At 36.0% G+C, this 27,299-nt stretch overlaps 1 long non-coding RNA gene and 1 pseudogene across 1 annotated transcript in view; both read left to right on the top strand.

The window, feature by feature from the left end:
* LOC138145023 (uncharacterized) overlaps positions 1-27,299 on the top strand; it is a 328,164-nt gene that overhangs the window by 278,878 nt on the left and 21,987 nt on the right. The gene's annotated exons all lie outside the window — the stretch shown is intronic.
* LOC138145109 (BTB/POZ domain-containing adapter for CUL3-mediated RhoA degradation protein 1 pseudogene) lies at positions 5,530-6,089 on the top strand (annotated as a pseudogene).

The raw sequence follows: 27,299 nt of genomic DNA, 5'->3' as shown, positions 1-27,299 counted from the left end.
AACAAAGACCTATTACATGTCTTTGAAAGAAGGAAAGGGCATTTAGTTTTTTCTCAGTGACACATGGTACCTACACAAAAATTGACCATGTATCCTCTAAAGATCATGATGTAATAAAAAATATTTGTAATAAAAGATCTTGGAAAGATAGACTAAAAATTAATTGGAAACTAAATAATCTAATTTTAAAGAATGTGGATCAAACAAAAAATCATAGAAGCAATCAATAATTTCATTAAAGAGAATGACAATGATGAGACAACATACCAAAACTTATGAGATGCAGCCAAAATAGTCGTAAGGGGAAATTTTTTTTTTCTTTTTGGAGGGCAATTGGGGTTAAGTGACTTGCCCAAGGTCACATGGCTAGTTTTGTGTTAAGTGTCTGAGGCCAGATTTGAACTCAGGTCTTCCTGACTCCAGGGCCAGTCCTCTATTCAATGCGCCACCTACCTGCCCCCTAAGGGGAAATGTTTAGATTTAAAAATACTTATGGGTATAAAGTAGAGAAAGAGGAGATCAATGAATTGGGCATGCAATTAAAAAGATAGGAAGAGAAGAAATTAAAAATCTCCAATTAAATACAAAATTAGAAAGTTTGAAAATAACAGAGAGATTTATAAAATTGAAAAAAGAAAACTATTGAACTAATAAATAAAACTAAAAGCTGCTTTTATGAAAAAAATAACATTAATGTAGATAAACCTTTTGTTAATTCAATTTTAAAAAAGAAAGCAAAATAATCAGTATCAAAAATGAAAAGGGTGAATTTACCATCAATGATGAAGAAACTAAAGCAATAATAAGGAGTTATTTTGCCCAACTGTATGACAGTAAATCTGGAAATCTAAGTGAAATAGATGAATATTTTGCAAAAATATAAATTGTCCAAATTAACAGAAGAGGAAATAAAATACTTAACCCATTTTAGAAAACGAAATTGAATAGCCCATTAGTGAACTCTCTAAGAAAAAAAATCTCAAGGACTAGATGGATTTACAAGTGAAATTTAACACATGAAGCATAATTAATTCCAATACTATATAAACTCTTTGGGAAAATAGGCAAAGAAGAAATCCTACCAAATTCCTTGTACAACAAAAATATGGTGCTGATACCTACACCAGGAAGAGCCAAAACAGAGAAAGAACATTATAGACCCATTTCTCTAATGAATATTGATGCAAAAAAATTATATAAAATTTTAGCAAAGAGATTATAATAATTTATCATGAGGGTGATATACTATAATCAGGGGGGATTTATACTTGTAATTCAGGGCTAGTTAAGTATTAGGAAAACTATCAGCATAATTAAAAAATATCACATCAATAACCAAACTAACAGAAATCATATGATCTTAATAGATGCAGAAATAGCTTTTGACAAAATACAACATCCATTCCTATTAAAATCACTTGAGAGTATAATAATAAATGGAATTTTCCTTAAAATGATAAGCTGTGTCTGTCTAAACCAGCAGCAAACATTGTATATAATGGGGATAAGCCAGAACCCTTCCCAATAAGAACAGGAATGAACAAGTATGCCCATTATCACCACTGTTATTCAATATTGTACTAAAATGTTAGCTTCAGCAATGAGAAGAAAAAGAAATTGAATTAGAATAGGTAATGAGGTATCAAAACTGTAACTCTGTAGATGATAAGAGGGTATACTTAGAGAATCTTAGAGAGTCAACCAAAAAAGGTACTTGAAATAACAATTTTAGCAAAGTGGCAGGTTACAAAATAAACCCAAATAAATAATCAGCATTTCTATGTATTACCTGTAAAGCCCAGCAGCAAGTTATAGAAAGATAAATTCCACTTAAAATAACTGGAGAGAACAAAATATTTGGGAATCCACTTGCCAAGACAAACTGACTAAGTATATGAACACAATGACAAAACACTTTTCACACAAATAAATCAGATTATATCACTGGAAAAATATCAATTGCTCATTGGCAGGCTGAGTTAATATTATAAAAATGACAATTTTTCCTAAATTACTTTACTTATTCTATTCCATATAAATCAAACTACCAAAAGATATTTTATAGAGCTAGAAAAAATAATAACAAAATTCATCTTGGAGAACAAAAAATTAAGAATGTTAAGGGAATTAATGAAAAAAAAAAGCAAAGGAAGGTGGCCTCTCTGTACCAGATCTAAAACTATATTATAAAGCAGAAATCATCAAAATTATTTGGTACTGACTAAGGAATAGAGTGGCAGAACAGTGGAATAGATTAGGTACATAAGACACAGTAGTCAATCACTATAGTAATCTGCTGTTGGATAAATCCAAAGACTCCAATGTCTGGGATAAGAACTCACTGTTTGACAAAATCTGCTGGGAAATCTGGAAAATAATATGACAGAAAGTAGGCATAGCTCAACATCTCACACCTTATACCAAGATATGGTCAAAATGAATACATCATTTAGATATAAATGGTGATATCATAAGCAACTTGGGAGAGCAAGGAATATTTTCTGTCAGATCTATGAAAAACAGAAAAATTTATGACCAAAGAAGAGAAAGAGAACATGATGAAATACAAAATGAATCATTTTGATTACATGAAATTTAAAAAGTTTTTACACAAAACCAATGCAACCAAGATTAGAAGTAAAGCAGAAAATGGGGAAACAAATTTTAAAGCCAGAATTTCTGATAAAAGGCCTCATTTGTAATATATAGAGAACTGAGTCAAATTTATAACAATACAACTTGTTGAGAGCCAAAATATTTGATTCAGCATTCAGATTATGTGGGTAGACAAGGGAACCTGATTCAGGACTTATATAAAAAATCTTGACAGTGTGCTCTAAATGGGGCTCTTTGAGATGCAGCTTTTTGTTAAGCCTGTTCCTGAGTTCTTTGAAATGGATTATACTTAAAAGGATGTTATTTGAGTTTTGAAATCAAAAGCTCTATGCCCAGACTTTAGTCACCTAGATAACAAATCCTTATTTAATTATCTGTTCTGTGCTATTTCCAGGATATAGCAGACTAAGATAATGATAGGAAAACTTGAGCCCTATTCCTTTGTCTCATTTGCTCTATAAAAACTTTGTCCTAAGAATCAATAAAGAGAGTTCATAGTTCTTCCTTGAACTACCCATATGGTCTGGTCATTTCTTATTCACATCTCCAATCATGCTTAATGCTGGACACTGAGCAGCCCACAACAACAATTCATTCCACAACTGATAAATGGTTGAAGAATATGAACAGGCAGTTTTCAGATGAAGAGATTAAATCTATCTATAGTCATATGAAAAAATGCTCCAAACTACTATTGATTAGAGAAATGCAAATTAAAGCAACAACTTTACACTGAGAAGATTGGCTAATGTGACAAAATAGAAAATGATAAAACTTGGAGAGGATATAGGAATATTGGCATACTAATACATTGTTGGTGGAGTTGTTAAGTGATCCAACCATTCTGAAGAATAATTTGAAACTATGCCCAAAGGGCAACCCAACTTGCATATCCATCCAATAACACCAGTACTTGTTCTGTATCACAAAGAGATCATAAAAAAGATGAATGGACCTACATGTACAAAAATATTTATAACAACTTTTTGTGGTGGCAAATAATTGGAAATTGAGGTGATTCTCATCAATTGGGGAATGGCTGAGCATGTTGTAGTATATCAATACAATGGAATACTTCTGTTCTATAAGGAATTTGCATGTATAACCTATATCAGATTGCTTGCTGTCTTGGGAAGGGAGGAGGGAATAGAGGGAAGGAGGAAAGCTTGGAACTCATAATCTTACAAAAATGAATGTTAAAAACTATCTTTACATGTAATTGGAAAAAGTAAAATAAATGAAAAGAAATTTAAAAAAACAAAAAAAGGAAAAACTAATGAGGAAGGAAGGATTTTGGGAAAAGATAATAGACTCTATTTGGGAGATACTGATTCTCCATATCTAAGCTTTAAGTAAAAATCCAGACCATACTAGCTCTCATGGGTTTGCTTTCCCAGGAATTGCCAGCATGGTCAAACCCTAAGCTATAGAAGAAAGTCATTACATTAACTTTGGTGTCCATCACAGCATAGCTCTTATAGTGCCTATCAAAGCATCTTTCCATTAAGAATTACTCAGTACTCCTGTATACTCACTGCACACTGCCATCTTCTAAATATGGCACCAGAAAGCCTCAAATTAATCAATTACTATTGATTTTTCAGTATTTAACAAACTGCTAAGGCAAGGAAAGGTTATAAGGTATAATAATGCAGGGAGAATCCATCCACTTAGATACAATCACACATCTTTGAAATACCACAGCATTAAAGGTATCCCACTGCTAAAGTCAAACTAACTCAATAGTATACATTAATACATTTCTCCCTTTTGGTATCCTTGTATAATGACTTTAGCTGGCATCACTCACTCAATGACCAATCTTCTTGCAGCACATGTTAACTTATATGTGAAAGTAATTAGGACCGAATTATAGGGGATCAGGGTTGGAAGGTTGTTCTAGACAGAATCTTGTTCAACCCATAAAGAACAACAATAAAAAAGAAGGCCTTTTACAATCTAAGCAACAATGGTCACCTAGTCTTTGTTAAAGATCTCTAACAGGAGAATATAATTATAGGTAGCCTAAATTTAGGGCTTAAAGGTTTGCAAAGTGCTTTAGCTATGTTGGCTCATGTGATGTAACAACTTTGTGAAATGTCTTATTATTAGCCTCATTTTACAGATGAGGAAACTGAGGCACAGAACAGTTAAGTGAGTGGCCCAGGTTTACACAGCTAGTAAGTATCTGAGGTTGTATTTGTATCCATTTATTCCCAGCAGCAGGTCCCACACTCTATCCCTGGGCCAAAACCCAGTACCTCTTAAGGTAATCCTTTCCACTTTGGGGAATCTTTAACTTCAGGATGCTTCTCCCTATATCAAACATAAATTGGCTTCTTTATAAATTTCCCTCATCCCTAATAGTTCAGTTTTCTGGGGAGAAATAGAACAAATTAGAAGTACAAATCCCTTTCTAGATGACAGTCTGATAAGCACTGTAGAACCTCGGTTTATGAATTTAATTTGTTCCGAGGTTTTGTGTATAGGTGATTTGTTCGTATTGCAAAGCAAATTTCCCCATAGGAAATAATGTAAAGTCAGATGATCAGTACCACATCCCCAAAAATATTCATTAAAAATAATTATTTATAATTTCAAGTAAGTTTTTTGTCCTTAATGCACCTGAAATACAATAGCAATGATTAGTACACAATATAAACCAAAAATAAAACAAATTTACCTGCACTTTACCTTTGAGAAGAGTCATGACTGGTGTGAGGGAGACAAGAGGGAGGAGGGGGTGGTGGTAGGGAAATGAAGAGCTCTCTGGGTCAGAGTCTGAGGACTAGGGTCAGAGGTTGTGGCTAGGGCTGGGGTTGGGGAAGGTGGAGTGACTTGGAACCTGGAGAGGAGGAGGGATTTTGCTTCTGCTGCTTCCACTTACCCCCGCCTCCATCAGGAATGGCCAGAATGTCAGCCAAGGCCTCTGGTCTGGGATGCCTGACCGCCTCTTCCCCTGGGGTCCTGAGTGCCTGGCCAGTCAGTAGCTGCCACCCACATGTCCCACCCTCGAGGCGATAGGCAGGGGAGCCACCTATGATCTCAAGCCCCTGAGTCTGAGCAACAAGTATGTAAAGCTGAAAGTGGGGGGCTTGCTCCACTACACCACCCTGCAGACGCTGACCAAGCAGGACACCATACTCAAAGCTATGTCCAGTGGTTGTAATGGAGGTGCTCACAGACTCCAAAGGCTGTGTGCTGATTGACAGGAGTGGTCATCATCTTGGGACAATCCTGAACTACCTTTAGGATGGGTTAGTGCCTCTTGCAGAGGGCCTTCCGGAGCTGGATGGGCTTTTGGCTGAGGCACGATACCAATTGGTGCAGCGGCTAGCTGAGGATTTCCAGTTGGCTCTACAACAAAAAAGCAAGAGCCTTTCCCCACTCTGTCTTATTCCCATAGTGACATCTCCTCTGGACAGCAGCAGCTTCCAGCTAGCACCTCTAAGTCAGTGATGAAGCCAACATGATGTTCCTGCTGCGAATTTTTGTTCTTCCTGCAAGACAAATTTTGCTAAAACTTTTCCTTGTCCAGTGAAGCATATCTAAACTAGTTTACTCTTATACCAAGGTTCTAGTATACTTGAAGAGACTCCTTCTGTTGCCCTTAGCCTTCTCTTTTGTATGCTAGAAATTCTTTCAGTTAATTTGAATATGCCAGGAACCTGAGGCTGTTCACTGTCATGGTTGTCTTCTTTTGCATGGTCTCTAGCTTATCAGTCCCCTTCCTAATACATGATGCTGAGGAATGCATATATTACTCCACCTGTTTTCTGCTGAGACGCCATATCAGAACTATTTCCTCGTTATTCTAGGAAATGATGCTTCTCCTAAGGTAGCTCAAGATTGTATTGGATTTCTCGGCTACCATAACAGGGAACTGACTTACAATTAGCTTGTATTCCTCTAAAACACCCCGATTTTTTCTTCAGGAAAACTTCTCACATTTCTACCTCAACTTTCTCTTGCAAAGTTGATTTCATGAACCCCAAAGTAAGAATTTATAGAATATAGGGATTCCTGAGGCAATCCATCCTAGTCCTCTCACCAGCTTTCTATTTAATGATTAATGACAATATTTGAGTCAAATAGAGTCTTAGGCCATAGATTTTGAGCTGAACAGGGACTTTAGAAATCTAGTCCAACTTTGCCATTTCATATGGTCTTGAGGCCCAGCAAGATTGAGTGACTTGTTCAATCACAAAGGTAGTAAGTATCAGAGATGGAATTGAAACTCAGTTCTTGTAATCCTAAGTCATGTGGAAAAGGCCAGCACTTGCTTCATCTCCTTCTCTCTGAGACAAACCGATTACCCATGATGGGATCTCTTTCATTAAAATGGCACGAGAAACATTTCTACCTCCTGAAAAAAAAGATAAAATTACATTTTATGCACCTTTATCTCCAAGCTCTTGTTGAGATCTGCTTGCTTTCATAGGTAACTTAGACATTACCCAAAATTGCTAATCATTTTGTTTTAGGGCAATTAGAGCTGTTAGGGTTATCAGTTTCTCTCTCTCTCTCTCTCTGATCAACTATTCTTATTTTGGGGTACCATTCCCCAATTTCCCAAAACATCACAAAGACAATCCTAGTAATGGGCATTTTTTTTGCATCAAAGAAATTGTGAGGCCATTATAGTAAATGAATCAATTCTTTTAACTTTTAGTTTCTGTCAACTTATTCCTGTTTTTGAAGTCAATAAATCTTGCACCCTCCCTCTCTGTATCTTAGATTACAAATATTCTTTCTCGTTACCTGATTACACTTAGAAAAACCTTAAAATCTAGAAGATATATTAACATTTTATGTTATGTCTTGTTTCTCTGACATATTATGTAAGATAATTATAATAAAGTATGGGGTTAGCTTTTTCTCACTGTCTGGGAGAGCAAAGAGGTTACTTCCTCATGCCCAGTACAGAGTAAACTGACAAGTGATATGCTAGAATGGTCACTATGCTAATTCATCTTGAGTGGGTCCAACTTAAAAATCATAGAGGTGTAAGATGGACATCTCTTACCTTGATAAAAACATAATGATGAGAGTTAAAGGTGTTGAATGAGTGGTCAGAAAAAATGCTATAATAATTTAGAGGAAGAGAAAAAGAAGGGTGCCCACGTAAGGACTTCACAGAAGAGGCAAGATTATAAGTAATTGGGCTTGAAAGACAATGGATTAATAGTACAAGGAGACAGAGACTGTATAGTCCAATCTCCTAATTTTACAGATGAGGCAGTTGAGACCCAGACAGTTTAGGTACCTTGTCCGAGGTTACATAGATAATGAGTGATGAAGGTAGCATGTGAAAACCAGGTTCTTTGGTGCAAAAATTGGAGCTGTTTATACCCCAATATAAAGAATAGGATTGAGTTTGGTCAATAGCGGGGACGGGTATAATCATTTCATGTAGGAGTGAATAAGTAGAGGTACAGATGTAGGAAATAGCACATTCTGAGGATTATGACTAGTGCTATCTAGTTTAAGTTAGGAGTTTGTGTGTGGGAATATTGGAAGATAAATATGGAAAAGTACAACGGGGCCAGATTGTAGAAAGTGTTGAAAGCTATTGTTGCTCATCCTTCGTTCTTGAAGAGGACTAATCATATCATGAGGGTGATTTCTTGACTTGCAATTAAATTGGATTTAAGTGAGGCAGAGCTGCTCAGAGTTGTCAGCTTTGCTCTCTCCTTTAGAGTCATAGAAGTCCAGTGCCAAGTTGTAGGTCAAGATGACTGGTGATGGCCCAGGATGCAGTGGATGGCCTTGGCCTTTTTGAATCAAGGGAAAAGACCTTACTTAATACTTCTTCCTAAACTACAAACTAGCCCAAGGACTTTGGACTTTAAGCCCTAGGCAGTGAGGGACTATTAGAGATTCTTGAGGAAGGGGGTAATATGATAAAAGTGGCATTTTTAGGGAGGGAATGAAACAAGAAACTGCTCTAGGCACAGAAGTATTAAGGAGATGAATTAGGATGTTGCAGCTGTGAGAATGGAAAGAAAAGCATGGATGAAAGAAATGCTCTAAGGGGAAAAAATCCAAAGTCCTTTTGCTCACAAAAGGAGGAGGAATTTTTTTCTTTTCTCTTTTAGGCACAAGGATGCCAGAATAAATTTTACATCAATATGTCATCATTCTTTTTTTTCCCATTCCTTCCATATCCATTATCCAGTTTATTTCCAATTATTTGCCACTGCAAAAAAGAGCTGCTATGAATCTTTTGGTACCACTGTTTCTGTCTTTGACTTACTTGAAGTATATGTCTAATAACATACATACTAATAACAATTCCTTTTTTATTGTATTTATATTCAGAATGGTTGGGCCAATTTAGACTTTCATGAATTGAAAAGTTTATTAGTATACCTATGCCCAATGCTCTTCTAAAACTAACTTCTCATTCTTGTCATCTCTAATAATTGCCATTTTCTTTTAACTATAAGTGCTTTTTATACTTAGAAATTATTTAAAATTGTGCATATCCCTTGGCCACTTATCTATTAGGATTGGTTCTTGGTATATGTGTGTGTATGTATGTATGTGTATATATATAGAGATAATGTGTGTACATATGCACATATATGTGTACACACATGTAAATAAACATGCATATAATTTGTCTTGTAATATTTTCAAAATTATACTATGTAATTTATCTTGTAATATCTTGGAAATTAGACTTTCATATGTGATTTTTGGTGCAAACATTGTCTTCATTGATTTTTATATATTTTAAAATATTTTATATTATAAAAATTATTTGCTTTATCTTTTATATTCTTGCCAATCCATTGTTCGGTTTGGACTTCTTCCCCAGCCATATTTGTGGAGTCTATTTTTTTTTATGAATGTGTATTAGAGTCATGAGTCTAATACTGTATGATATAAAATGCTGATCTAAAAATCAAGTTTTTGCAAAGCTACTTTCTAGTTTTCCCAGAACTTCTTATCAAAAAGGGAATCCTTTCCCTGGTAATTTGCAGTCTTATGTTTATTAAACACCAGCATATTCTTTTAAAGATAATTTCTATCTCCCTTTGAAGTATATTGTTTCCAGTTAAACATTTCTAACTTCTCTGATCAATCCTTGTTTGACATGAGCTTGAAACCCATCATCATCTCCTTTGGCTTTATTTGGATCTTTCTAGCTTTTTAGTATCCTTTTTAAAAAATGAAAGATCATTAAGTGAAGACTTCATTTCAAGGGATGTCTTGAATGTCTGACCATGAGTATGAATTATTTAAATCTTTCTCACCCTGAAAACACTGCCTGCATTAGTTTTCCAGTTTTTTAGTTTGGCACTTCAGTACACAAGTTTTGCTATGGTTTTGTATTTTGATATTGTCTTATTTAAACACATCTATTGGTTTGCATTAAGAGAAAAATAAGCCTCAGTATAGCTGAGAACTAATGCATCCTCTTTGTAGCAATGCAGGTCCCCTTTCTCATGGGTCCTCAAAAAGCTATTCTTTGTTCTTGATACTTTGTGGTTTAGAATGCTCTTCAAAGCCCTTCTCATAGTCCCCAAAAGAACATTCATTTAAACTACTAAGTCAGAAGGCATGCTTCTTTCTTCCTTTTTTGGTGAAGCAATAGGGGTTTTAAATGACTTGCCTAGGGTCACAGCTAGTAGGTGTAAAGTGTCTGAGGTTGGATTTGAACTCAGGTCCTGACTACAGATCCTGCTCTGTCCACTGCACCACCTAGTTGCCTTGACACACATTTCAAAGAAAAGGTATAAGAAAATCAGAGATTTAAAGGTAGAAGGCAAATTAGAGGTAATCTAGTTCAACTCCCTCATTTTACACATGAGAAGGAAAGAGAATTCATGCCTTAGGTGTTTTAGAAGTGATGCTGCTATTTTGGTGACCTCATTGCCCTGCTCTTTACTGGGTCTGCTCTCTGTAACATGTTACATCCCATTTGGTACCACATTTTCACTGCTCTGCTCTGGGTGTCACATGTCCACTGTAACTGCTCTTCATCTATCCTACTATCCTAGCATCACAATTTATTTTATCCAACATTGACTAGGGATACTGAGGTTAGTAAACTTTTCTTCTTCAACAACGGAGGAAATTTCCTCTCTCAGATCTTCCAGCCCATGTCTATGAAGCTGTTTCCTTGAGTCAGTCTATGATCATGTCTTCCCTTAGAATACTTCTTTGAATTCATTTCTTCTATTTCCTGTGAATCCCTTAGTTAAACTCACATCTAACTTATGTTCAGAAATCCATTTTAGCTTTTATTTCTTATTATACTCTCAAATGAGGCAATATTCCCTGGCCTCTAATTTCCAAAATGGAAGGGAAGATAAGTGAAATCTGTGTTAAGAAAACTACTTTTAACCTCCTCCCTCATACTTCTTTGTGTTATGCAAATGACAAATTCTGGGCTAGTTTGAGAAGACTGAAAATGCCAGTAACCTCTTATTCATTTCCCTCAGCAACACATCTCATCCTGATCTCTCTCTTCATAATGCAAAATATGGGACCTGGGTCAGGATGCCAGGCGTCATGAAACTACAGAAGTCATATATCCAACCTTTACTTATCTTTTTGGTTTTTGTTTCCTGACCCAGAAATTTCAAGGAAGGTCCATTTCATTTCCTTTTGGCCACCATTCCTTCTACCTCCTGAAACTTGCATAAAGATATGGTAATGATATTGTCAATAAGAGAGTTAAGTGGAAGAAGTAATATAACTAAGCTATCTGTGGCTGATGAGTTCACTTTAAATTAATTTAAGTAAACAAAATGTGCTTAATAAAAACAACTATCGTGTACATAGTGCTGTAAGGTTTTCAAAGAATTTAACAAGTATCTCATTTTGTCCTCATAACAATCCTGGGAATTAAATGCCATTATTATCCCTATTGTACAGCTGAAGAAACTGAGGCAAACAGAGGTTAAGTTCTACTTCTAATTCTAATTTCTAATTCCTTTGTATTCCTATTCATTTTGTTTTAGGCATTTAAAAATATTTTTCTGAGAAGTTCATTGGTTTTTCCAGTCTGTCATAGGGGTCATTGAAACAAAAATATTAGGAACCCCTTGCTCTAGTGTATTCAGACAAAATCTCAGCCTTGCTACTCCCCATGTAGTAGTCTTTGAAGACTACTGGGACTTTCTGAGTTTGGAATGACTTTGTGCATTAAAAAGAATGCTGCAAAGAATTTAGGCTATAAAGTCTAGAGATTTCATGACTCTGCAAATTCCGGGTAATTGATCATTTTATTAACAATGCTAATACCAATAAAATGTGTCAGTGACACTCTAGAATGCCAAAGAAGAATCCTCTTAGTAGTCTCGCACTTTATATGCCCTTGGAAGAGTGGGTGTTCCTGAGGGTGGCAATCAACTCTGACTGGTTAACAGTTAATGAGAAAGAATAAATATTACAATGAGAGATGGACCTATTCTAATGAACTTAGAATTAGAAATTAGAATAAGAACTAAATCTAATTGCCCAAGGAAGAACACACAGCTAGTAAATGTCTGAGGCCTGGTTTGAACTCAAGTCTTCCTAGATCCAAATCCAGATACTATGCCATTTTTAAAACATGCAAGATACAATGCTAAGCAGATGATGACCTCAGTGATCCAGGGACACTCATATTGTCTCTCTAACTTAATCTCTACATCTGAAAAATAGGCGTGGATAGTGTTTATTATTGTCTGAAGAAACAGGACTGCAGAAACCTGGTTATGATAAGATTATCAAAATCTTTGTGAGAAATGTGTGTTGTGTGACATGACAGTGGGAAGAAAAAAATGTTACAATATTTGGCCAAGAATAATGATAATGAGTGGTGAAATCTCGAGACTTGATAGCCTAAATTCTACAGTATTCCACGAGGTAGGTCAGGGTCATTATCCAAATTTTACAGCTGAAGAAACTAAAGTGGGGAGAGTCAGAATAAGTATCTCAGGGCCACACAGTAAGCCAATGACAGAGCCAGAAAGAGAATTTATGAGATTCTGCCTCTCAGTCCAATGTTCTATCAACTAGACCTCCATGCTGTTCCATAAAATGTAGGGAGAAATTACTTGGTATAAAATTCCTATAAAACAAATCAGAACAATTCATCATTCCATATGAATTCTAATTTAAAAAACAAGAATTGCCTATTTATTTGACTTGTATTTATAATTATTTCCTTGTGAATTACTCATCACTAGATGTTTCATATTTTCTGCTTTCTCGATGTCTACGGACTGATCATGACAAACAAGTCTTTGACTTTTAAGGATTCAATATCTCTCTTTGAAATATTGTGAATTTACAAGTTCTAATAAATTACTTGAAACCCAAATGAATTTTCAGGTTGAATTCTCTCTCAAACAATAGCTCTTCTTGTTAATTGAAAGAAACTATTCACAATGATTTTGAAATTAATGATTTGGGGTTTTGTGAGAGGTGGGGATAGGGGTCCAAATCCTTGATTCCACTCATTATGGAACTGTGTGTGAAGTAACTCCCTTTATGAATGTGGATTTTCATATGCTCGGTAAATTATAGTGTTAGAGAGCTGCCTGGAGTACTAAAGGGTTAAATGACTTTTCCTGGGACACACAGCTCTATGAGCTGTGGGGCCTCTATATATGAAAGGGGCTCAGTGCAGGCTTTTCCCTGTTTCTTACTAATTTTACTTCTTTTGAACTTCATCATACTCCCATTCTGGCTAACTCTGCCTCCTTCCAACTTCTCCCATCCCCTCCCCTCTTCACGTGATATGTGTTATCTTTCCGCATTAAACAATAACTTCATTGAGGGCAGGGACTTAAAAAACGTATTTGTATCCCCAGAACTTATTTCGAACAGACAGTATTCATCAGAGATGGGACTTCAACTCAGATTTTGTTGATCTCCAGTGTCCTGCTTCTTATTAACATGCACATCACATAATGGATTTCAGTTTTGTTAGTACCAATGATTTCATCATTGCAGGCATTCTCTCTGATGCACAAATCCAAACTCAGGCTCAGTTTTCTTAAAAGATCACCCAGAGACTATCAAGGCAGAAATTTTGTCTTCAAATACTAGAGCAAGGAGTTCCTAACATGTTTGTTTCATGGACCCCTACAACAAACAGACTAGCAAAGCCAATGAACTTCTCAGAATACTTTTTAAATGCCTAAAACAAAATAGATAGGATTACAAAGGAAACCAATATTATTGAAATAAAGATAAATTTTTCCCATCCAACTTCACATATTCTTTGAAATATTGGACCCCAGGCTAATAATCCTTATCCTGGAGGAAGTCTCTGGTAAAGCAATCAGTGAATTTAAGTGAAAATATCAGTCACAATGATTGGTTGTATAGTTTTACCAGTTGCCTGAAGTTTTCTTTTTTCAAATTGTTGCTTTAGGGTTGTATTGAGACAGCTTGAAATTGCTATGGTCAAACCTCAGGGATAATGATTTAAGACTTGGTTATCAGAAAGAACTACCTTCATATCTTAGAAGATGGCTTTTTGAGTTACTGAGGCTGAATGTTTTTTTTTTTCTAATGGCCAAACTGAAAGCAAATAGGTTTATCTGAACTTAGCTAGGTTGGGCATTGGATATAACTTGTTGCTGGACCTTTTGGGTATAATGTTTAAAAAGTTTGAGACATAATTTCTAGGTAATCAATCATTTTATTAATAATGCTAATGTGTTACCAATCAAATGGGCCAGTGACACTCCAGAATGCCAAAGATGAATCCTGGTTGTTGTCTCACAGTTCGTATGCCCTTGGAAGAGTAGGTGTTCTGAGGGTAGCAAAAACTGATTGGTTAACAATTAATGAGAGAGAATAAATATTAAAATGGGAAGTGGACCTATTTCTAATGAGGGATTGGGAGTGATATAATTTTGATTATGTCATTTACTTCTAAATTGCCCAGTCTTGGGCAAGCTAATGAGAGAATTTATCCCCATCCATACCTGTGTAAAGCACAATGGGCTTTCTACCTGGGTGGGGTCTGAAGAAGATGGAGGAGAAAGTTAATTCGATATCACTATCAGCAATGTCCTTCAGAGACTGAACAATCTAAAGGCTTCTGAAAAAATCCTAGTCCTAATTCAATAATTTATTATTAATATTAGAGAGAAGCGATCATTTTCTCCCATTGACTTAGCAAAACCTATGAGAACATGTGCTCTTCAAGCAACAAAGGATTTGGAAGAGGAAATACAATGGTTTATGTATATCCACCTACACACACACACACACACATACACACACACACACTGGTTAATAGTTAAAATGAAGAAAGAAAAATAGCAATTGAGATGTCAAAGGCCATAGCTTAAAAAGATATGCATAAAGTCACAATATACATGAAACAATCAAGCACAACTGCAGGTCTGAACCTAGGATGCAAAATTGACTTTATAGTTATCTTCCAGGAATGCTGATTCCATGACTAGAATAGAACTCTATGGGTATAACCTTTTAAGGGAAATACTGTATAGGTTTAAAAAAAAGACAAGGTAGCATTGTCTATTAAGTGACTCTCAGAAGAATCAAAGCAAGTGTGTGTAAAGATCAATGGAGGGAAGAAAAAAAATAAGCAATTTTTTTGTCATCATTATTAGGGACACATTTTCCAGATGGTTAAGTGGATGACCATTTACTTAGATATCTGTTTAAGTCTTAAATAAAGCCCAAGGCTATGCACCTTGGTTTGGACTACTGTCTTTATCCTGTAGACTACCTGGAAAGTGGCTGTACAGGAGGAGTTTAGGAAACAGAAAATGATGTGGGTATAGAGGTATGTCATCACAATGACAGCAGACTTCAAATACACAAACATCACTCGGTGTTCTCTTAAAAGTAGAATGAAAGATGCTTTCTTACCTTGTTTTAATGATAATTTTATCTTTCAGTAATGAAGCAGTCAATAAATGGCAATTTTCTTCTGAATCTAGTTCTCACCAACAAGGAGGAATTAGTTTCTGGGGTGTTAATGATATAAACTTTGATGAGAATTGATCATACCCTCCTGAAATTTCTGATGTGGAAAGGAAATCCAGGGAGTCTGACAGGCTCCCATGTTTATGGAAGGGCAGATTTCAAAGGGTTCACACAAAACACAGTAGGTTCTCATTGCCTAAAATGCTACAGATGAATCATATCAAGGGAGCTGGGCAGTGCTTAAGAATGAAATTCAAAATACATAAAGAGAAATTATTATGATAAGGAGGAAAAATTAAAGCTTTCTTCGTGGATTGATATAGACGCCCAGGTGTACCTATCATCTGAGAATTAAAAAAAATTATAGGAAATAAAAAGTAATACAGAGTAAAAAAAAAACATGGTAAAATGCAATAATAACAGTTTTAGTAATGTTAACTTAATCAGTCAATTAATTGATGAAAATATTTTTAAAGTTCCCATGCACTGGACACTGTGCTAGGGATCAGGATCACAAATACAATTTAATTCAATAAAATAAATATTTATTAAGCTCCTACTACATGCCAGGCACTGTGCTAAGGGCTGGGGATAAAAAAAAAAAAGAAAAATGTAAATGGTTCTCACCCTCTACTACTATATCTTTCGTATTCTATTGGGTGTGTGTGTGCGCACGGATGTGTATGTGCGTGCGCATGTGTGTGTGTCTGTGATACATATGCATATTGACTATGCATGGAGAGGGGAAGGAAAGCACCAGAATTTGGTGGGGTCAGAAACAGCCTAATTGTTAAGGAAATTATGACATCTGAGAAAGAAAGATGTAGTATGGGTGCACTCTGGTCTTGGAGAAGATTCTGAGCAAAGGGAAGGGCAAGGGAGATGGAGAGTCTTGGTTGAGGAACAACAGGAAGAGAAGTTTAACTGAAACATAGAATAGATGAAATGGAACAGAGTATTGAAAAATATGGTTGCAAAGGAAGATTAGAGGCAGGTAGTGAAAGGTTTTAGATGCCTAAAGATAAGAATGAGCTGAGATTTATTAGGCAAGCTAAGAAAAAAAAAGGACTTTCTTTTTAGTGGTGTTAGGGAAAGGAGAAGGATCAAGTAATTCTATGTTTAACATTTTTATCAATAACTTGGACAAAGGCAAAGATGACATGTTTACAAAATGTGAAGACTGCACAAAGCTAGGAGGAATAGATAATTCATATGGGAATGACAGGTAGAATCCAGAATGGAGGTTGGCAGTCTAGATACAGGGGTGGGGAACCTGCAACCTCAAGGCCTCTTGTGGCCTTCAAGGTCCTTGGGTGTGGCCTTTTGACTGAGTTCAAATTTTACAAAACAAATCCTCTTATTAAGTGAATTTGTTCCATAAAGTTTGGATTCAGTCAAAGGGCAGCACTTGAAGACCTAGAGGGCCACATGTGGCCTTGAGGAGACAGGTTCCCCACCCCTGGTAAAACTTTTGGCTAAATCTAATACTGTCAAATATAATAGGGACACAAATAAAGTGTTATATTGATTTTCAGTAAGTACCCCAATGAGTACAAGATGGTTGGAGGGGGAGGCATGTTAAACATCAGTTTGTTGGGAAAAAAAATCTAAGGATTAATAGACTTGCAAGAATAACTTTAATGACTTTAAGAGTAAACAGTGTGCTATGTCAGGTGGCAAATCTAATGTATTCTTGGACTGCATTCAGATATACATAATTTCCAAGAATAAAGAAGAGATAATTCCAGTTTTGCCACAGTTAAACCACATTTTGTTTGATTTTGAGTGCCACAGGAAGGATATTTGTAAAGAAGGAAGGCATGTAGAAGAAGACAACCAGATTGGTGAAGGATTTTGAGTCCAGACCATATGGGTATCATTGAAATGGGAAGGTTTACCTTGGAGAAGAGAAAGTTCAAGGAAGCTATCCTACGTGTATTCACTATTTTGAAGGACTCTCATATGGAAGATGCATGAGAGCTGCAAAGAAACCAATTTAGACTTGATATCAGCAAAAACTTATTAATAACTAGAGTTATATGTAATTGGGCTGGACTTCCTTAAGATACAATCTCCCTGTACTTGGAAATCTGCAGAGAGAGATTGGATTATCATTTGTTGGGTATGAGGTGGGGTAGGGAGGTCCCTTTGGTTTCTGCTTGAACTAAAAAGCCACAGAAATCCCTTCTCATTACATGATTCTCCATTGTCTAGTTTCAGAAATTCAATGTCAAGTTCATACCATGGTGGAACATTAGAACAGAACTTTGGACATATAACAAGTATATAGAAAATTAAATGGGCAAGTTTGGATTTACTATGTATTTGTATATTACTTTGTTGAAAGGCTTTGAGATAGCTAGAAATGTATGTAGGTAGAATACAGTTAATGCCCATGTATATTAAAATTCTATTTGGTTTTCATTGTAAAAGATCATGTTTTTATTTTAGTGTAGTAAGCGAAATTTTAAAGAACCAATTGGATGAAAATAGAATGTTTTACACATCATCTAGAATTTTAGTTATTCAATATACCTACAGAATTTTGTTTTACCATTTCAAAACATTAAACATGTATACATTATTTGGGGCACATTTTCCTGATGGCTAAATGGATGATCATTTACTTAGAAATTGACTTAAATCTTAAGTAAAAGCCAGACCTGGATACTTTGGATTGGACTGCACTTTTTATCCTATGCTTATAATCATTTCAGGGAGACCTAGACTTGAAAAAGAAAACAAAAGCTCCCCACCCATTTGACTCTGGTTGATATCAAATGTCAGAATGTATTGTATTATTTTTTAGGGCAAACAATGAAAAACTGAGTATGAATTTACACTGGACCCTCCACTAAAATTGCAATAATCCCCTCTTAAAACAGAATTTTTCCATTGTTAAATATTAACAGCAATTCCCTTAAGAAAGAGAGAGAAATGATTAGAAGAAGGTAAATTCAGAGACAAGTGACAAGCTTATTAAGGGCTAGAAGGATTGAATTAAGAGGAAAGACTGAAAGAAGGAAAAAAAAGAAACCAAATGTTAGCCCTGTACTTTAGACAATTCAAGGACATATAATACTCCATTGAATTTTATAAGGTTATTCCAGATTTCATGAATTGTAAATTCTGAGTAAAAATCAACTTTGTATTCTCTGAGATAGGACCCTGGAATTAGAGTATCAATAATGACAACAATAAAACAAAACAAAAAACAAACAACTAGCATTTATTTAAGCCTCTACAACTTTCAAAGCATTTTACATATATTATTTCACTTTATCCTCACAACAATCCTGGAAGTAAAATGCTATTATTATTATTCCTGTTTTACAGTTGAGGAAATCGAGGTAAAGAACGATTTGGTGACTTACTCAGAGTATGACTGGTAAGTGCCTTAGATTGGATTTGAACTCAAGTCTATCCTGATTTATAGCCTGGAACTTTATCCACCATGCCTTCTAGCTGCTTTAAGCTAGAAGGTACCTTATAAATCTCGAGGACAATCCCATTAATTTATAAATGAGGAAACTGTAAGGTTTAGTCTATACTTGTAATAAGCACTAGGGCTAGGATTTGAATTTGGCTCCAGAGCTCTCTCTATTCTAGGACTATTTGACTACAGAATGCTATTCTGCAGAAGCTGCGAAAATGACTTAAAACTGCCTTAGAGAGACACATTTCAGTGCAGAAGCATATATGTGGCGACAATAAAATGCATCTAATCATTTTCATTTCCATAAAATTCTTAGAAAGAAATTATAAGGTGCTACTAGAATAAAAGTTTCACATCCCTACAACCATACTGTAGTGAGCCAAAATATTGCAGAAGATGATCAATTTTGAGAATATGGAAAATCAGGAGAGAAGAGAGTGTGATATTTTCTCAGCTCTAAGGAATCCAGTCTAGTGTCATACAAGTTCAGGGGGAAGACACTTTGAGAAAATAGAGTTTAGTCAACTTTCATTTTTTTTCTTTTTTTTTTTAAACAGTTGGGGTTAAGTAATTTGCTCAAGGTTACACGGCCAGTTATTTTTTGTGTGAGTGCCAAGTATCTGAGGCCGGAACCAATCCTGGGTCTCTCAACATCAGGGCCAACTCTCTTAAAGTTTAGTCAACTTTCAAACCAAAGTTTCTTAATTCCTTGTAAAGTGGCATCTTGAAAATGGAATTTGAAGTGTTTCTAAGAAAACAACAAATCATTGGGCATAGAATATGGACATTATTTCATCTATACTTGTACTGCTTGAGGCCAGAGGACTTGTTGTCTGACAACTCTTCATAACAGTGATATAACAGCGAAATGGATTACCTCAGGAGATGGTGAATCTTCCTTCATTGTAGATGTCCAGGTAGGATATGTTTTAGAGGAGATTGTTTTATGTAGTGTTGCACTGCTAGGGAAATTGTGGTGGGCTCCAAGGATTTAGGATATGGGCCTGGTAGACTTAGAGAAGCAAACCTATGCTGTGAATCCCAAATCCCCCAAATCCTATCTTAAGAAAATCCTCCATACACAACAGTGGGAGGAGAAGGTTTCAGGTGAAACCATGTTATCTGTTCACTTACAAGCTCTTCCATCTGAGACTGGTCTTACCATTGAAGACAGATTTTTGAGGAGGTGACAACGCATGGGGAATTGGAGAAGTGATAAGGTAGAGAAACAGAAAATTATCAGTGATTCAATGCCAATTCCCTCCTCCCTATACTTAGTAGATTTTCATGCCACATTTTGAGCTCCAGATTCAGTGGCTGACTGGGACAAAGTGGACTTGTCAGCTTTCCACAGTACAGAATACTGAAAAGGTCAGCATAGTATGACACACCATGTAAGTCGTTATCAGGCTTATATATAATTTGTAATAAGCCTGAGAACTAGAACAAATATTGTAAAGTCTGCCATAAGAACATGGAAAACATGAAAGTTTTATCGAAAGCCTGGTTTTCATCTCCGTCTATGAGAATAAGTAAAGGAGTTTACTTAAAAACGTGTTGTTTACCTGATTAGTAGTCAAAATAGAAAAGACATGTCTATTTAATGTGGATATTTTCAACAAATGGGGAAGAATTAAAATTAAAGATATTAGCAGAGTTTTTTTGTTTTGTTTTGTTTTTGCTGTTCAGTCATGTCTGACCCTTCATGACCCTATTTAGGGTCACACAACTAGGAATTGTCTGAGGCTGGATTTTAACTTGGGAAGATGAATCTTCCTGACTCCAAGCCTGGTACTCTCTTCACTCTACCACCTATTAGCAGAGTAGAGAAAGCAGTTTTTAAGCAAATATATGGTTCAACAAATAGATTTAAAATACATTCAAATGTTGTAGTTGAAAGTTTGGTGACATTTGGTCACTAACTACTGGTCTGTGACCATCTTAAATTGGAGAAAGGATTGTCACATTGCTGCCTTGGCTTTGAAAATAAAAATAGCAACAAAGACTGTAGAAATGATTTACCTTAGTTTCATTCTTGTCAGTCTGTTAGCCCAGGAGACCTCTCTGGTAATGAGATGGGTTTCTAAACCTTTCTCTTCATGTAACCCACTTAGTGCATTCAAATGAAAGCTTAGGCAAATATAACATTATGTAGCCTCCTTGGTTATCAGAATTCTAAAACTGAGAAGTTGAGAACTTACTCTAGGTGATTGCTGAGGTGACCAGGGAAGAAGGAAGAATAATTGCAAATAATGAAAAATGCACTTATCTGAGGGCACTCCTGTGCCTCTATTATACTTTTAGACACTGACTCTAATGATGAAATCTATTAAACTGCAGAATATTTTCCCAAGGGAAGTGGAGGAAACCCTCTTTGTTTGAAATATTTAGAACTATATAGGACAATGCACTAGAAAACACATGTATTATAGTGAGCACTTGCGCCTCAACCCTTGGGATAAGCAAGATGACCTAATAGGTACTTTTCCATCATTATGTTTGTGATTCTATGAGAGTGTTAATAGCTGCTTCATATTTAAGCAGATGAGGAGCATTTGGGTCTTCAAGGGGAATTGGGTTTGAGTCTATAGAATGTCAAGGCAGAGGTGACAAAACTAATGACAGGGGAATGAAGGATGCCTTAGTGGAAGTTAATTGATTTGGGAGAAGAATGGGCAAATGGCAGTGTGCTGGGGTTTAGAAAAATGCCTCAACTTTTTTTTCTCAAAAGTTTTCAGTTCAAGAAAACACAAAACACATTTGGCTAAACACTTTTTCCCTTAATTTTCAAGCCCATGTGTATTTCAAGGGAAATTTAATCCATGTGTTTCTGATTCATTTACACTTAGCTCATCAAAATGTGGTTTCGTAAGACCTATTTGATGTCTAAGAAGCCTTATGAGCCCTTTTTATAAGCCTTTTTTTTTCCCCTTTGAACCAGGAAGTTGGATTTTGCCAAGAGTCAATGGGACTTCAACTTCAGAAAATACAAATTTCATTGGAAACTTTGAACCCCGGAAGTTTGGGCGAGCACTGATTCTGATAAAATGTATTCTCCCAACTATAATTCGTCATCATTTCAAAAGGTTTAGCAATCTCCATCTCTGGTTTATTTTTAAAAAAGGCAAATCTAACTTTGTGAATACCTTGCTGAAGAGACAGCCGTGGAATTTATTACAGGATGTGATGGTAACAAGAGCCCTGATAACTATCCCCAATGTGTCTCTGGGTGGTGAGTAATCAGAGTGGTAATGACATGTTCGTCCTAGGGGTAGCAATGCTGCAGTGACTCAAAAAGGTATTTAGATTGGCAATTCTTCTACCTAAAAAAGGACAAACTTTTTGCCCTGTTGTTATTTCTCTCTACATGACTTCGCTGGTCCTTCAAACAAGAAACAGACAAACAAGACAGTCAATGTGCTGATTCAGGTGCATGCAATCCCCCTAATCTCACTGCCGGTACTCTTAAAGAGTATCTAGGGTAAGGAAAAACACATCCGGTCCATCCGTCAAGAGTACATGAGAAGGCCAACAAATACTTGCACCTGCAGGCCTACTTACATCTTCCGCCAGTGTGGGAAGCTACATAATGAGGCAGCTGAGTAGCTGACACTGGTTCTGTTCCTCTCCCTCCTCTGTCATCCTCTTCCCCCTTACTGCCTCCAAACCCCTTCCCCACCACACACGCACACACACACTCACATTCACATGCTATCCCACAATGTGGCAATTCAACCAAGTCTGGGTTGACATGTTTTACACATTACTTTCATTTGATTATTCTTTGGATGAATTCTTCGTTGAGAACAAGATAATGAAAAACATACGGCCATTGTGCACAGAATCTGCAGTCACTTTGGCTGTTCCCTTGCAGCCCATTTCATTTCACAAGGACTCTAGATGTAAAACAGCCTTATCCCTTAATGTACTCAAGCAGAAGATAACAATCAGGGGGTATCCTACCCTCTATAGGCTTGGTTGACGTGTTGAACATGACCCAAGTAGTTGTTGTTTTCCCAAAGTATATGGGAGAGATATCAGACAGCAGGCATTCCATCTCAGCCAGGAATCTCAACAGGGACACTAGCATATCTAAAATTCTACAAATGTTTGGGACAGGGAGGCTCATGGTGGGAAAAAAGTGAAGCCAGAATAACCAGTACAGGTAACAAGTGAGAAATAAAAGCAAGTTGAAAGATTTTGTAATTTGGCTTCAAATTCTGAATTGCTGCCTAAAGGAAATGAATGCTTTTTGAGTGTTACAGTGGGTGAAGGTAAATATGTACTAAGATCGTGTACTGAGATTTGACTGCTCACAACCAAATGATCTTTTTTTTCTTTCTTTTTTAATGTCAGGAAGTTCAGAATATACAGGTGTGAGGATGAAGAATTATTCATAAATTCAAATTCCTATATCAGTGCTCAAAGCAATAAAAATACAGATGAGATCTCTGGCATCTGAGCAAGCAAAGTATTTATTTTCACTTTCTAATTTGCCACTTTTTAAACAGACATAATAAAGAATCACAGGAAATAGAAATTCATATCTGAAGTAGTAAAGGTAAAGGGAAAAATTATATGAAGATAAACTTTTGTTTTGTCTTAAAAAAATCTGAAGAAACTCACCTGATGACTAGAATTCAAAAAAAAATACTACTTTGGATGGTTTATTAGCTAACCACCCCAGTGCCTGAAATATAGTAAACATTTAATAATTTCTGGGGATTAATTGATAAGATGAAGAAGATAGGCATTAATCATAACATAATATTTTTGGCATGGGAGGAAAGTATCACATTAATAATATTCAATATCTGTGTATTCAGTTCTTTTTAAAGATCAAAGCTCTCAATAAATACTAACTAATTCAAGTCAGTAAGCATTTATTTAGCATACCTACTATGTACCTGGCACTGCTCTAAATCCTGGTGATACAAAGTAAGCAAGAACAGTCCTTGCCCTCAAAGAACTCATAGTCTAATGAAAGAGACAGTGTACATTATGCACATTCAAAATAGGGGACAGGGAAAATCTTCCTGCAGAAAGTAGGATTTGAGCTAGGTTGTGAAGGAAGCAAGGAAAGTCACGAGGTGAAACCAAAGAGGAAGGATGTCATAAGTATAGGATACAGCCAATGAAAAAGCACAGAACTAGAGGTTGGAGTGCCATGTCTGAGGAATGATAAGAAGGCCAATATTATGGAAAAGTGAAAAGGTTCTAAAGGGCTTTCAAATAAAGCACAAGATCTTATATTTGATCTGGGAAGCACTGGAGAGCCACAGTAGTTTATTGAGTGACATGGTTAGGCCTGTGTATTAGAAAGATCGCTTTGGTATCTGAAGGAAAGTGGACAGGTAATAACACCTACTTAGAAGGCTCTAACAATAGCGTAGGCTGGAGGTGATTATAGGAGGAGAAAAGAGGGCATATATGAGAGATGTCATGAAGGTTGCAATGATAATACCTGGCAACAGATAGTTTTGTGGAGTGAGCGGGAGTGAGTATTTTAGGATAACACCCAGGTTAACTAAAATGTATGGTGATGGTTCTCTTGGCAGTCATAGGGAAATTCACAAGAGGGAAGGGGATTGGGAGAAGATAATGCATTAAGATTTAGACATGGAGGCGGCCAGGTAGCACAGCGAGTAAGAGCACTGGCCCCAGAGTCAGGAAGACCTGGAATCGAATCCGGGCTCTGATACTTAGCACCACACCCAGAAATAACTGGCCATGTAACCTTGAGCAAGTTACTTAACCCTAATTGTTTAAAAAAAAAGATTTAGACATGATCAGTTTGAGATGGTTAAAGGGCATCTTGTCTAATAGGCAGTTGGAGGTATAAAATTGTATATAAGAAGAATGATTAGGGCTAAATAAATTGATCTGAGAATCTTTTGCATAGACATGATAATTGAATACATGAAAGCTGGTGTGATCATGAAGTGATATTATATGGAGAGGAAGAGCGTCAAGTTGCAGGAAGGTAAAAAAAATGAGTATTGAGAGAAGGCCATTTGACTTGGCAATCAAGAAATCATTTGGAACTTTAGAGAGAGTAATTGCAATTGAATGATGAGGTCTGAAGTCAAACTGCAGAAATGTGAGAAAAGAGTAAAAGGAGAAGTGGAGTAAAAGTTGTAGACAATATTCTTGGGTTTAGTCACGAAAGGAAGAGAAATATTGCACATAATTTAATTTTAGAATGTTGGAGTTTTTTATAAGAAATTTCCTGTATTCCATCAGGTAGACTTTCACAGGCTGTAGCTTATAACAGATCATATTTATGGTTACTTAATGGAGTGAAAGGCATTGCGAACAAGGATCTTGTGGGTTTGTTTTTCTGTTGACTCAAAAAAATGAGAGCAAAATTCACTCCTAAAAATTCCTTTAACACAGTATCTCTTATATATGTCAAAATAATATAAAATATTTGGAACAATGGAAACAACTTCATGGAATTCAAAACTGGAGGTTCTGGAAATGTAGAAACCTCTCGTCTACATTATGGATGCAAAAAAAAAAATAGAACTAAAATGTTTGAGCTAAATTCCTAAAATGTTAGAATTTTAGGAATAGAAGGGACCATAGAGATCACTAGTCCAGAGATTCTTAGTTTTTTGCGTTTGTTTTTTTTGCCTTTTGGAGGGCAATTGGAGTTAAGTAACTTGCCCAAGGTTACACGGCTAGTGTTTTTGTGTGGGTGTTAAGTGTCTGAGGTCGGAACCGAACTCAGGTTCTCCTGACTCTGAAGCCAGAGCTTTACTCACTGTGCTACCTAGCTGCCCCCAAGTCCAGGGATTCTTAATCTGGAATTCTCAGATCTCAAATTTCAGGGAACCATGACCATATAAAAATATATATATATTTTCATTAACCTCCAAATTAAATTTAGTATTTCCTTCAATCATTAATTATTTAAAAAAAGCATCCTGGGAAGAGATAATTAGGTAGAAGGAAGGAAGGAATGAACAAACAAATGAAGGAAATAAAATGAAACATTTCTTAAATACATACTATGTGCCAGATTATGCTAAGCATTGAGGATCAAATAAAAGTAAAAAGAGACAGTCCTTCCCCTCAAGGAATTCACATTCTAATGGGGCTATATAACACACAAAAGGGAAGTGAAAACTGAGGAGAATAAGGGAGAGGTGAAGGTGAAGAAAGCAGTTTGGTTTTGAAGTCTGAAGGGAGTGCTTAGTCACAGATCAGAGGGAGGAGTAAAGGAAAACCCCTATGTGACCTTCCACTAAATAGAAGTTTGAAGAGGAACTCACCAATGGAATAAAAAGTTTTGTGGGTGGTGTAGGAGTTCCATAGTGAGTGCTTTTTAGTGGACTGTTCCAGAGTGAAGGGGCCTTGGGAAAGGAGGGAAATTTGAGAATGAGCCAGAAGCCAAGAAGGAGTGGTTTTGAAGTTTGGAGGTATGTAAAGACAGAAGCAGGGCATGGAAAGGCAGAAAGGCAGACCAGCTAGTAAACTGCTCTTCCCATTATTCTGTACTATAAGAATAATATTTTCTTAGTAAGAAATCTTGTTGATTTGAAGTCAAATGATTATTTGATTGAAATAAACTGAATGAATATATATATATATATATATTACTGTGATACATCATGTGTTCACTATTAAAACAAAACAAAACACTTGTCCAAAGGACTAAAATAAAATACATGATTTATCATTTTGAAAATTAATCTTTCCCTAGGGGTGGCCAGGTGGCTCAGTGAGTCAGGCACCAGCCCCAGAGTCAGGATGACCTGGGATCGAATCCAGGCTCAGATACTTACCACCACACCCAGAAATAACTGGCCCTGTAAGCTTCAGCAAGTTAGTTAACCCCAATTTCTTTTAAAAAAAATAATCTTTCCCACCTATGGAATTAGAATTTTGGGGGTTATTGAAATGATTCCATTTAAATATTGAATGAATTTTTCTCTCTTCACAATCATTTTATTTTAATAAGTGGGAGATTCACCCTTTCAGTTCAAGATGAGTCAATTCAATTAAAGTTTTTTTATATTTATTAAATACTTAGAATATGCAAAGTACTATGCCATATTCTGATGATATAACAACCCCCAAATACTCAGGCTTCTTTTATCAAAGAGCAAAAATTTTATTAGGGAGATATGGTACATATGTAGAGAAATATATACAGTTATCCCTCAATATTCACAGATTTCACATTTGTGGTTTTAGTTATTTGTGGTTTGGCCATCCATAATTAATGGAAATTTTTTGAGATTTGTGGCATATGGTAGAAAATCACAGATCATATACATATATAAAGAAAACAGTTATTAAGTCATTAATATACAAATATTATATATTA

This window comes from Petaurus breviceps, unplaced genomic scaffold (genome assembly GCF_028583685.1).
Source record: "Petaurus breviceps papuanus isolate PSGF00001 unplaced genomic scaffold, PetGlider_PUasm1.0 90723, whole genome shotgun sequence".
NCBI lineage: Eukaryota > Metazoa > Chordata > Mammalia > Diprotodontia > Petauridae > Petaurus > Petaurus breviceps.
Note: the sequence above shows the minus strand (reverse complement) of the source record. Positions and strands in the feature narration are given on the sequence as shown.